This window comes from Gouania willdenowi, unplaced genomic scaffold (assembly GCF_900634775.1).
Source record: "Gouania willdenowi unplaced genomic scaffold, fGouWil2.1 scaffold_289_arrow_ctg1, whole genome shotgun sequence".
NCBI lineage: Eukaryota > Metazoa > Chordata > Actinopteri > Blenniiformes > Gobiesocidae > Gouania > Gouania willdenowi.
The window spans coordinates 10078-24353 of record NW_021145048.1 but is presented as its reverse complement, the minus strand read 5'-3'; the positions used below and the strand labels follow the sequence as shown (position 1 = coordinate 24353).

The 14276-nt window shown below is 36.4% G+C and overlaps 1 non-coding gene across 1 annotated transcript; it reads left to right on the top strand.

The window, feature by feature from the left end:
* Positions 1-6730: 6730 nt before the first annotated feature.
* Positions 6731-6803, top strand: trnat-cgu (transfer RNA threonine (anticodon CGU)). Its single transcript has one exon. It is a non-coding gene; the product is annotated as a tRNA-Thr (tRNA).
* Positions 6804-14276: the final 7473 nt, after the last annotated feature.

The window sequence follows — 14276 nt, the reverse complement described above, 5'->3', positions numbered from 1 at the left end:
TATCAAATGTCCAGTGAAGCTTTGTTCCTTTAAATAAAGACGTGTTATTGTCTGTGCTGGATTTCTCAGAACAGAGAAACATGTCAGAGAGAGGGAGAGCTTTTCATTGGATAGCACATAATCCTCCATCAAAAACACATGGTTCCCATGAGAAGAACATCCACTGGATGGTTCTAAGAACAGGAAGTGAAGGTTCCTCTGGAAACTGAGTGTTTAGTGAAGCTGAAGGAATTTAAAAATAGACTTTTAGAGTAACCGCTGCTTTCACATTCAGTCATGATGTCTTTCTGACAAATTCTGATAAAATGAGTCAAACAAGTGCAGAATTCTTTAGTTTGAGATTGTTTTTACATTAATAAGGCTTTTTATTTAAATGTAGTGTTGTATCAACATCTGAGACAGTGAAAGAGTTCCTGTTTTGGTTCTAGAACGATATGAATTATTCCCAAAGAACAGCACTGATTAAAAGGGGGCGGAGTCTCCCTGTATGTGGACTCAGAGTGGAGGTGTGTCCAGGTTAATCACATCTCTAAGTGTGTAAATGAATATAATATAAAGTTGTATATACAGAACACCAGGGTGGTGCATTGACACACTGAAGAACACATTAGCTGACATGTTTCATTATTAATATTATGAATCCAAACAGACACAAAGACTTGTGATGTTATACATCCAATGTACAGCTGTGGCCTGTTCTTAGTCATTCTAAAGCCAAGCAGAGTCACATTAGACACTGACACATCCATCATTAACATTTGGACACATTCAGCTGATTGGAAAGTAGATGGAGGATTATTTAGAAGTGATATCAGTGAACAGCTTCCAGTTACAAACCAGAGCTGGGCTTAGATCTATCAATGTGATCATCCAAACAATGTCTATGATGTCTTAACTTTTTTTGTTGATATATTTTGTTAATACATATTTCATGAGTAATATAGTTGTCTCTGTCACATTTTATTTGGCATGAGTAAATAAACTAGTACAGTGACTATCGGAAGTATGTATTCATATAGTTGGAGCTTTAGTAGAGTCATCATTTATGTCCAAATGAGTATGTGTTTGAAGGGTGGATGTACAAAGAGGTGTATCAATCAATCAATCAATCTTTATTTGTATAGCGCCAAATCATAACCAATGGTATCTCAAGACACTTTACAGTAGAGCAGTCTGTGTACTGTACATACTGTACATATATCTTTCTGTTGTGTTTTTGTGCATTTTTTGTATGATTATTATTATTGTTTTTTGCCTTTGTAGTGTGATTCTGGAGTCATTTTGTGTATTTTTGTATAAATATTTAGTTTTGTGTATTTTGAGTCAATTTCATATTTTTGTTGTCGTTTGGTGTATTTTTCTGTAATGTATGTTTTTTGAGCCATTTTGTAAATTTTTGTGCATTTCTGTTATCATTTTGTGTACTTTTTGTATAAATATTGTTTAGTTTTTTGTTTTACGTAGTTATGTGTATTTTTGTATTTTAAAATTTGACATAAAAAGCTACAAGCTCTTCAGGCAGATGTTGCCAAATGTGTGAAAATAACAGATGTTTGCTGATGGCTATGGTGGAGCTTCATCTTCAGCAGCATCTGAAGCAGCCACAGCCCACAGGTGATGATGGTGGAGGTGGTCGTCAGGTGGATGAGGGGAAGGGGAAACAGGAGGAGGAGAGACTCTCGGCCTCCGCAGGTGAGAGTGGAGGGAATCTGAACTACAGCTAAGAAGTGATGAACTGTCGTCTACCTGGGTCAGATATCAATCAAGATTGGGTGTCATTTATTTTTGTTGTGCTTGTTAACTTTAACACAATCAGTCGTTAGAAGTAGGCCATTTTATAATTTAGCTAGCTGTGCATGCTGGGCAAAAAAAAAAAAAAGGATTTATTGAATTTATGAATAAAAATATATTAAATTTTTTTTTTTTTTTGCAAATTTGAGTTTAAAAAAAAGATGTATTTTTTTTTTTTTCCCACCACAGTTTTTTTGGACTTTTTTCGCATTTTGTCCTTGTGGGTTACCATAGCATGATGTGAGCCCGCCCCCTTTTTGTTTACATGTGTTTACTCTTTGAGTAGCTATATGTGTGCCACAGGCATGTTTATTGTTTTATTTACAGGGTCGCTGAGAAGAGTGAACTGTTGAGAAAGTTATTTTGTAGCATGATGAGGTAAAATATAATGATCAAAAACTCATTATAATGTATCAGATAACATTAGATTAAACTTTACCATCATTGCACAAAGTACAGTCCAGAGAAAACGTTTTGCATCTAACTTGAGAGAAAAAACAAGTAAAGTGATCAGAAAATACTTAAATTAGAATTTATTAGAATTAGTGCATGTTAATAAGTCTTAATATATAAGACACTTGGTGGAATAAATATAAGAATGAGGTATTGTTTTTACAAACAGCTGTTTTCTTCCAGCCTTAACCTCTCACTGTCTCTTATAGGATGATGTCACTCATTTTTGGGAGCCTGTCGTTGTTTCCTCTCAGTAAGTACTGTATAGAATACATGATTCAGCTATTTTTCTAGAGTGAACATATCAATACTGTGATCATCTGATCAAGTCCATCAGGTTTTTATTTCTCACCTTTCTCTGTTTGTCTCCTTACACTTTTTAAAGGTTGCCATGTCTGTGTTACTGCTGTGGAGGTCTAAGGTGACTGTTTATTGATGTGGTGAGTACATAGTCTGTGAAAATATCACTTAATCACAATCTGTTATTTATACATTTTATTATTCATCTCATCTCATGTTCCTCTGTGTCCTGTTTCAGGATCCCATCATATGTTGTTCATTGTTTGTTCAGGAGGTTCCTCTAAGTAAATACTGTATAGAGTTGATGACTCAACTATTTTCCCACATTTTTCTAGATACCAGTACTGTGATCATATGTCCATCAAGTGTTATTCTTTCTCACATTTCTTTCTTTGTCTCCTTTCACTTTTTAAAGGTTGCCATGTATGAGGAAATATTCTGTGTTGATGTGGTGAATAAATAGTCTATGAAAATATCACTAAATCTGTCATTTATTCATTTTAATATTCATCAATGATCATGTCTCACTTTTATTCCTCTCTGTCCTAATTTCAGGATCCCATTATATGTTGTACATTGTTCAGGAGGTTAACTAGACCAAGCAGCTTTTAGGTTTCTGTTAAGTACTGTATAGAATAACAGGACTGGGAGGATGGTGTAGGTTTAAGTTTATTAGACATGTAGATTTACACCAACAAGACAGTGTATAAGCATTGTTACAAGAAAGTTTGTTTTCATTCATAGGCTTCATTGTCTTTCCATCAATACCTGGTGTGTCCCATCACCTAGTGTCCACCTGGGGGCGGAGCCTGCACTTCAGTCTGCCTTTGGGGGCTTTTTGACCATCATCTGTGTCTCTGAACCAATGGGTGATGATGAACAGTATCATAACATTAGACACAGGCCCTTTGCACTATGGGAGGACAGTGTCTTTTTCTGGACTCCTGCTGTTCTCCTTCCTCAGAGTCACAGCTTAGGGGGCGGAGCCTCTGCTGCCTGAGCAGCTGAGATCAGTCTGTTACATGTTCCATGTCCTCTCCTCTATGTAGCGCTGTTTATAAGAGTAGAACATTTATTTTCCTCTATAAACAAGATGGTTCACCGACTTAGTCTTCCTCCTAAGAAACTCATCGTGTCCCTCATCGTCTCTGTTTGCTCTGTCTGAAGAGCTGCAGCGCGTCACACACACTTTACCGCTTCCTCAGCAACCACACGTCATGAGTTGTCATCACATTTTGATTGGTTGATGTGTTTTTCACCAATAGGGAAAAGGTGTATTTTTTGCTTTCAAACACTTTTGCTTTGTGAGAGAAGGTAGAACGTCCCGTTTTTACTCTTCGTTTACACACTGAACGCAACAAAAATGACCAGGAAAAGTGCAGCGTTTTTAATCTATCATAACTATTGTTCTACTTGTTCTATCAAGATCATTTAAAAACTAGTTTATAGTTTTAACAGTTTAAATTAACACTGTGAGGATGCATCTGGTCGCTCTGCTGTCTTAAATCAGTCATGTGATCAGGATGCGGCGACGCGTCCGTCAACTCCACAGGGTTCAGACACAGAAATGGAGGTTGGTGAAAGGAAGAAGACACACTGAACCACAAGCCCAGATCCATGTAAAGGTGGATAATAGATTTTCCTCACTGGTGAATGGGAATGAATAAGAGTTCTGTTCTAATGAGAACAACACAAGCTAACAGCATGGTGAAGACTGAGAGAGCTTCAGGAAAACAGAAGCTACATCAGAAAAAGAGGGATCCTCATACGCTGATCATTGGAGATGAATCTGTGAAAAATGTTCAGATGATTATCAACAAAAATGTAAAAGGTTCTTTGTTTACCTGATGACATGGCATCAGACCTGGAAGGAAGAGTTTCCACATGTGAAGAATGTTCTGATTGATTTTAGAATAAATGATATCAGGAAGGAGCAGTCTGAGGTGTTGAAGAAGATTTCTGTGTATATCAGTGGTTCCTTACCTCCAGTTCTCAAAGGAGACATGAACTTCTCTAGAATGTATTCTCTGAATAAGTTAGTGTCTGCTGCTTGTGCTGAACATTCACACATTCCTCTGTGATCAGCACCATGCTTCATTTCCTCTGATAGTTCTGGTCTGTTTGTGATATGTGAAAGCTCACTAGAACTCTGGTATGGAGCAAACAAGTGACTCTGGTCCTCTATAAAATGTGGGTCTAGGTTCACCTCAAGTGAAGCATGATGTGGTTTTTAATCATGTGAGAAAGTAAACAGGACCAAATATAGAACTTTATGTTAAAGAACAATACACACACCTCATAGAGTGTCTCTGCTGGCTGTGAATCCTTGAATTTGGTTGATCAGATGAAATAAGACCCAATAAGTTGTGTTTCTAATGGTTAGATGGTTAACATAATACATTATAACATTTTCATTTACAAACTGCTAAGATCTGGCCAGTATGGGGCTTGAACCCATGACTTTGGCATTATTAGCACCATGCTCTGACCAGCTGAGCTAACTGACCTATGAAGCTGTAAAAATGTGTACAAATATGGTTACGAGCAGTGCGTTACTTTTTACAGTAACTTGTACTGTAACGCAATATTTTTTTAAAGAAATAACGCCATTACCGTTACATTATGCTGCGTTTGTCCGTTACTTTGCTAGCTGCGGTGTACTTCCTGTTTACAGTGGCTCTACATATTTTTGCTGGACGCCGTGCCAACCACGGTAAAACAGAAGAAGAAGAAGAAGAAGAAGAAGAAGAAGAAGAAGAAGAAGAAGAAGAAGAAACATTGTCAGCATGTTTCTGTTTACATCACGTGCACCAATCATAGCGAGTCAAGAGCAGGACGAGCTTCTCAGAGTGGAAATACGCGTATTATTTTACTCATTTGTCTCCAAACGATGCATCGGTGAAGCGCTAAGCTAATGCTACATTGGTGGATGTGATGGAAGCCTCTGCACCGTAACAATAGCGTATGGATTTTAATGAACTGTGACTGTTGAGAAAAATGCTGTGAATTTGTTTTTCCACATTTATTTTATAAGCAATTTCAACAGCAGAATGTGCACCTGGAATACACACAGCTTACTTTACATTACTGTGCTAAGGCTGAAAAAATACTGTTTTAATTTTGGAGCAGCTGTTTTGTGCTTTATATGCACATCATTTATGGTTGTTTTATGGCAGTTTTTGTAAAGCAGAGTTGGTCAAAATGTATTCCTAATGTTAATTCAGATTGATTTCATTTATTTATTTTAGAAGGTTTTTTGTGTTTATGTTGTACATTATTGCTAGTTTTTGTACTTAACCTGTCAGGGAACATTCTAAGGCTAAACACAACTGTTTTATGATGCTGAAGCCACTTTAATTTTTAATAATATTCAGGTTGTTTTGTGTGTTATTTATTTCACAATTTCTTGTAATATTTACAGTTTCTGCTGGTCTCAGATAAATAAACTGGTATTGAAAGAATACTTAGTGTTTCAGTCAGATTGGTGTTTGTAAAGATTAATACTGAGCAGAGTTTAGTTCTGTTAATGTAAATGATTATAAACTTTAGGGTTTGATACAGTAACATTTCATTTATCAGAGGTTTTTATACAAAACAATGTTAATACAGGGGCACAGTTGATCAACAGTGGATTATTATATTATTACAGCACTAATATGAAGCTGTACGGACACAAATGACCCAAAATAAATAATACATTCTTTCATTCTAAGTAACTCAAAAGTTACTTTTTGCAGTAACGCATTACTTATTTCAGTAACTCACACAACACTGGTTATGAGTTAAAGCGCTTACGGTTCAAAACACCTAGAAAGTGGTGAGTAGACAATGAAAGCATGATATAACAACTGTAGCACAACTAGCATGTGGTTAAGATACATGGGTGTTTGTTGAGAGCTGATTGAACAAAGGCTATTGATTGGTAGCCTTTCAAATTGGTAAAAAAAATAAATAAAGATTTGATGACGGAGTTGGAATTCCCTCATAACTGAGGACCAAAATAAAACCACACACTATCATAACTGTTGACATTAAGATGGAACTGTAAGAGAAAAAAGTTACACCATGAGATGGATTTCTAGAGCCCCGCCCCCAAAACTTTAAAAAAAAGTGATGCCCAGTTGTACATGTAAGTGGTGTGGTGTATATCTGCCATGTGAAAGATCGTCTATGCTGTCAAACACAGGGCCTCATAGCTCAGAGGTTAGAGCACTGGTCTCGTAAACCAGGGGTCGTGAGTTCAATTCTCACTAAGGCCTTCTCTGTACTGTAGAGTGTATCACTGGTTGTGATTCTGATAAGATGTTTATTCTAAGAACAAAAACTTGGTTTTAATATAGATTTAAGTTTATTTCAAAATGAGTCAACTTGTATCAAGAAACAGCTTAATCATTTTTCACTAATGCTGAGTCAGTTTTTACTTAGATTAGTTGTTTTCTTCTTGTTCCAAAGTTTTCATTTGCAAAATTAAAAAATAAATAAATAAATAAATAAAAAACAACAATAATAATTTGTTTAGTCAGTATATTTCACTTATTATTGACTGGGGGAAGTTTGATTTCAAGTAATTTAATCTAATAATCATCCATTTCTGCTTATTTTAACGCTTTAGAATATTTATCAGGACCTTCTTATTTTAAGATTTAACATATTTTTTCAATATTTCTTGTTTAGTAAATTTAACTTGCTGCATCCTGATTAGCAATCATTTATTAGCTTTAGGTTTGGACCAGACGTGGGCCACATAATACTCAGTCTAGTATTGGCCACACCCCAAAGTATCGCTCAAAATACATACAGTATATATAGAACTGTACATAGAACTGTACCATGGTTCCCAGTTTAGCACTAAATTATAATTTTTATAGATTTTTCATGGCAATTACTATTACAATGTAAATTATCTGAACTCATTTCTAATGTAATTACAATTACAACAGCAACATATTTTTTAAATTACAATTATACCATCATTTTAATTCATGATCACTAGGGATGTAACGATTAATCGTAAGGCAGTTAAAAATCGATTCATAGGTATCACGGTTCACATCGATGCTCTGAAAAATGAATCGCAGTACTTTTTTTAAACAGCAGAGGGCGCTATATATTTACCCTTCCAGAGGTGTTGGCGGCGGGCAGAATCTGCTACTACTTTCTTTCTGGCCGCCTTCTACTCTTAAACATGTTCATAAATGATTCCTTACCCCTTTAGCACCAAAAGAATATCTGTAATATTACGTGAATATCTTTAAAAGTCACGTTTTTCTATTAGCTCTGTCTGCTAGCATAGCATCTCTTCTTCACCGGTAAATTAGCTGCATGCCAACCGACCACTGGATTACCAGTGCCCTCTGCTGGTCCAAACAAATCTGACGTAAGAGACAGTGCAGAGTGTTTTTTTTTTTTTTTAAGTCCAATTGTTAAGGCACAAAATACATTTTCAGTTGCACTTTTAAAAAGAAAAAGAACTATTATGTAGTTTTGCATTGTTTACTAGAGAACCAGAATTTAAATTAATAGGCTTCTTCTTCATTTGTATTATTCCTTTATTTATTTCATCCAAGATTTATTTTTAGTTCAATTGCATTGTTTTGAATAGTTTATCAATGGATTCTTTTAACAATCAAAAATAAAAGGAAAATAGTACAGTATTTTCTAGTTTTTTTCCCCCCCAAAAATAAAGGAATATTTTTAGTCATTTGTCTACAGTCCCATTTTGTAAAATAAATCGTGAGAGAATCGTATCGTGAACTCAGTATCATGAACTCAGTATTATAAAAATGACAAAAACCAAAAATCACACAAAATCAAAAGTAAGGCTATAGCAAGGCATTTTTTTTTTGAAAATTAAAAAAATTGAGTTAGAACCATCATTAGACCCTAAAAACGATGGCAAATATAATGCACACACGTAAACAGGGCTAAGAAAGCAGTAAGGCCCAAAAAATTGCGAAAAAAAAAAAATCACCCAAAATCAAAAGTAAGGCTTTTTTTTTTTTTTTTTAAATTTCAAAAAAAAAAAATTGAGTTAGAACCATCATTAGACCCAAATAACGACTGCAAATATAATGCACATACTTAAACTGTGCTAAGAAAGCAGTAAAACACAAAAAATGACAAAAAACAAAAATCACCCAAAATCAAAAGTATAGCAAGGCATTTTTTTTCAAAATTAAAAAAATAAATAAATAAATTTAGTTAGGACCATCATTAGACCATAAAAACTACTGCAAATATAATGCACATACTTAAACTAGGGTAAGAAAGCAGTAAGGCACAAAAAATGACAAAAACCAAAAATCACCCAAAATCAAAAAACTATAGCGAGGCATATTTTTTCAAAAAATTTAAAAAAATAAAAAATTAGTTAGGACCATCATTAGATATCAAAACACAACAACATAGGTTTTAAACAGTAAAGATAATAAAGTGCTTTTCTGTGTCACAGATTACGTGGATCAGCTCCTAGACCTCCTATTTGAAAAGGTCTTGGAGGACTCCGCCCCAGCTGATGTCAATCCCCGTCCCTCTAGATCTGTCTGCTCAGTTTGACAGACCTGAGAAGCAGCAGGTGGTTGGCAGATATGTGTCCAGGTTCAGTCAAGGGCAGGTCTGAACCCCACATAATGTCCTTGGTCGTCTGGGAACTCAGTTCTTATTCTTAGGACAACACAAGCAGGGAGAGGAACCCAAAAAGCCCAACACCAGCTCACAAAGCTTCTATATGCCAAGTACCTAGAACCACTGAAAACACAACATATTGTGTAAAAATGTGTTTTGGATGACTTGTGTGTGTCATCAACAATAAAAGTTTCATGTTTATACATTGATTTGTGTGATTTCAGTCTTTCATTTCAAACATATTATCTCCATAGCTGTAGAGGTCCATAGTGTGCTCTATATACTGTATATATAATGAATGCATTCTGCAGGTAGAACACATTCAGACACACTACTACCAGACCTGGATGATCCACCATACAAGCAGGTGTCTTTAGAAGCTGATGTATTCTTCTTGTAACATATATAAAATGAAAAGATAAGTGAGCCAGGCTAGCAGATAATAATCATTACTATTTCATTAACTAATGATTGACATTAGCTGTGGTATCTCCCTGGAGAAGATGTTTTCTGGCTCTGTTGCCATGGTTACACAGATTCCACAAGTGCACCTATGCAAAGAAAGTGAATGAACATTTGAAAACACTGCCAGTGCAGTTTCATTTGTCTGTTTTTAACATCAATGTGTTTAACCATAAAGGCAGTCGACCACCAGAGAACGCTTTAACCTTTGTCTTGTGTTAGTGTCAGCACCGACTAGTTTTTAGTTTTTAAATACATAAAAGAGTCACATTCATGTGTTTATTGATCAAGGCTTTTTGACTTTGTCAGGAACCTCTATTTCAACAAATAAAATTAAAATAATAAAAAATAATAAGATTGTAAATCAATAATTAGAGCCAAAACTGAAATGATAAATGCATTGTCAGCTGACACACTGACAGACAGCTCCTCTCCTAACCAGCCCTGCTTCAACATCAACCACAACAACCACAGCCACTAATGTCCAGTGACCCCAGAGACATTTATATATATATATATATAATTAGTTTCTGATCATGTTTAATAAAGTATATTACAAATACAGAGTAGCCAGGATTAGTGCACACAGTGATAAGTGTGCCATATTTATTTTAACTAGATTTATATTTGTGAAAGTTTAAGTATAGGATACAGATATATAATATTTATTGTGTGTGACGTGTATTTGAAAAATAATAATTAAAAAAATATAAAAAATAATTTTAATCCGTTTTTACCTTTTTTTTCTCCTTTTTTTTTTTTAACTATTTAAGAGACATTTGCACCCCATTTTAATTCCAGGCTGACCCCACATGGGGTCCTGACCCCAAGGTTAAAAAATTGCAATAAGCTAATGACTCCATATCCATTGTTTGTATTTTATAAATCTGTTCTACTATATTTTAATGGTTTATTGAATATTTTGTTTGTGACATATTTTTGCTACAATTTAAGGAGTGGCTTTTTTGGGGGGGAGGTGTCACTAATATATACTGTATACATACATATATATATATATATATATATATATATATATATATATATATATATATATATATATATATATATATAAATATACACACACATGTAAACAACCCCGGTTGATTGATGAATTTTCCTGGAGGTGGCAATGCAAGCTTTGCTTTCATTGTGAGCAGGTGATTTGGAGTTAAAGGTTCAGGACTATTAGGGTCACTTAAACTGTCAATTGTAAGGGGGCGACTATTTACTATAGCCATTGCCTCATAGAAGAATGTCCTTAATGATGCATCATTTATTCTGCCTGATGAAAGGGAGACTGTTGAACGAAGAACATTTCTGACTGTTCTGATTTGTCTTTCCCAGACACCTCCAGTGTGGCTTGCGTGAGGAGTGTTCATTTTGAAATCACACTGTTTTTCAGCCAGAAATGTTGTAAGGCGGTTTGAATCCACTTGCTTTAGAGCTCTTTGTAACTCATTCCTTGCCCCGACAAAGTTACTTCCTTGATCACACCTTATTTCACTCACTGCTCCTCTTAAAGCAATAAAACAGCGTAGTGCATTTATGAAGGCGTCTGTTGTCATATCGTCCAACATTTCGATATGCACAGCTCTGCAACAAAAACACGTGAAAAGAAGTCCATAACGCTTGTACACTTTGCGGGCTTGTCTGGTTTGAAAAGGACCAAAACAGTCCATTCCACAGTATGTGAACGGAGGTGATGGTTCCAAACGCTGTGATGGAAGATCAGACATTTTTTGCTCCTGTGTGCTTCTCCTGAGTTTGCGACACTTCACACATTGATGGATATGGGAAGCTACAGCTCTGTTTATGCCTGTTATCCAAAATCCATTCGATCTTATTTCGTTGATGGTGATTCCTTTCCCTTGATGTTTCACTGCACTGTGGAAATGAGCGATGATTAATTTGGTAACATGGTGATCTTTTGGAATTATTACCAGATGTTGTAGTGCAGTGGAGAATGATCCGTGTTTCAGCCTTCCTCCCACCTTAAGAAGTCCATCATTATCAAGGAAAATGTCCAATGCAAACAGTTTACCTTTTGAAGAAAGTGGCTTTCCCTTTCTGAGCATTTTTATCTCTTCCTGATGAACATTTGCTTGTAAATCCTTCAGAATCACACATGTGGCAGTCTTTCTTTCTTGTACTGTACTGTGGCCTGTAGATTTGTCTTTCTTAGCACAGCGAATGAGACATGCTATGGCTTGAGTAGCATTGTACCATGATGAAATATGTATCAGCTTGTCTGACAAACATGTTGGTTGTGTTTGTGTGCATGTGTTCAGGGCATGTATCTTTTTTACCTCTGGATTGCCAAGGGTAATTTCTGTGACAACATCTACAGTGGGAGGTAGTTCACTCTCCCATAGAAACTGGGGTCCCTGAAACCAGTTTGATGTGATGAGTTCACATCGGGAGGCAATGTCAGCAGGGTTTTGATCTGTGGGAACATATCTCCATTGTTGAGGGGAGCTATTTAGTCTTATTTTCTGAACTCTGTGGGACACAAACATGTGAAAACGTCGCGCTTCGTTATGGATGTAGCCTAAGACTACTTTAGAGTCTGTCCAAAAGTATTCATCCACTTGTGTCAATTTAAGCTCATCCCTTAACATCTGACTTACAGTAATGGATACAACAGCAGCGGTAAGTTCAAGTCTGGGAATTGTAACGATCTTAATTGGAGCAACTCTTGTCTTTGCCATGACTAAAGCGCAATGTACTTTACCATCTTTGTTTACATGTCTTAAATAGGTACACTGACCATAACCATACAAACAAGCATCAGAAAAATGATGTAACTCAGTCTTAACCGTTTGTTCAAAGTCTTTGGGTATATAGCACCGTGGTATAGAGATTTTCTCTAGGTTCTCTAAGTCATCTTTCCATTTTTCCCACACTGACTTTAGATGTATGGGGAGGGGGTCATCCCAGCCTGTGCCTTGTTTACATGTTTCTTGCAGCACTCTTTTGCCTGTGAGTATGACAGGGGAGACAAACCCTAGTGGATCAAAGAGCGATGCAACCATTGATAGGATGCCACGCCTTGTGTCAGGTTGCTTGTTGGAATGAAAGCTAAATCTGAATGTGTCTGATTCAATGTGCCACTGAATGCCTAGAGCTCTTTCAAGTTCCAAATCTTTAAAGTCTAGGACGCAAGCCTGCTTTGGAGTAGCATGTTCGGATGATGGAATGCTTTCTAACACTGTTTTATCATTACTCATAAACTTGTGCAGTCTGAGGCCGCCTGATGAACAGACATTCCGAGCTTCCTTTGCAAGCTGGATGGCTTCTGAGATGCTTGCTGTGCTGGTTACACCGTCATCTACATAGAAATCATTTGTTATGAACTGTGACGCAAGGGGAAATGATGCTTCATTATTTTTAGCGATATGCTTTAAACCGTAGTTGGCACACCCTGGTGAAGATGTAGCGCCGAAAAGGTGCACCTTCATCCGAAACTCTTGTGGCTCAGTGTTTAAATTGCCATTTTTCCACCATAAAAATCTTAAATAATCTCTGTCTGTTTCATATACATGAAATTGGTGAAACATTTTTTCAACGTCACAGAGTAAAGCAACTTGATGCTTTCTGAAACGAAGTAAAACACCATTGAGACTGTTAAGTAAGTCGGGTCCTGACAGCAAATTATCATTAAGACTTGTACCTTTGTACTTAGCTGAGCCATCAAACACTACTCTAAGCTTTTCTGGCTTTTGGGGATGATATATCCCATGATGAGGAATATACCACTTTTCTCCTTCTTTAGTTTCACTGTAAACTTCCTCTGCTTCTCCCCTTTCTATGACCTCACTCATAAACTTTACATATTGTTCCTTATACCTTTCATCCTTTAACAGTTTTCTTTTTAGGCTTTCAAGTCTCATCATGGCCATAGGTTTATTGTCAGGTAAGTGTGGTCTCTCTTTGAATGGGAGTGGCATTTCATAATGTCCGTCTGCATTTTTGTATATTCCTTCCTTCAATGTGTTCAGAAACAGAATATCATCTTGAGACACTGACTTTTCATCATTTTTGTCGTCCTTGAAGTCAGATTCCAAAACTTTGAGTACATCGGTAGGCGTCACTAAGGGAAGCTCCTTGACCGTAACTCTGTGACACATTGTGGTTATGCTTGACGAGTCATTTTGTGATGCTGAGGGACCAACAATACTCCATCCTAATGCTGTGCGAACTGCATAAGGGTCCTCTTCTCCTCCCAGAATAACTTGCTTAGGAGCCAGTGCCTTAGTGCAGTTGTAGCCTATTAATAAGCCGACTTCACACTCAAAGTGAGGGGGAATCTCATTCACTATTTCCTTAAAGTGATTCCATTGTTTTGCCGTTTCACAGGTAGGGATATGAGAACGGTTCACTGGGATGCAGTTTTTAGTGTAAGCTGGGGGAAGTTTAATTATTTCTGAGGAGTTGTACCCTCTGACCTTGAGACCTGAGACACGTTCACTTTGTACAACAGCATCCTTTCCTAGCATGGTAGTGAGCTTCAGCTTTACAGGGGTTCTTTGAATGTTAAGACTGTTTGAAATATCTTCATCAATAAACACTGTGTCACTTTGGGTGTCTAAAAGTGCATATATTAGCTTCTCTATTCCTGGTTGTGTCTCTGAAGATACCCAAACTGG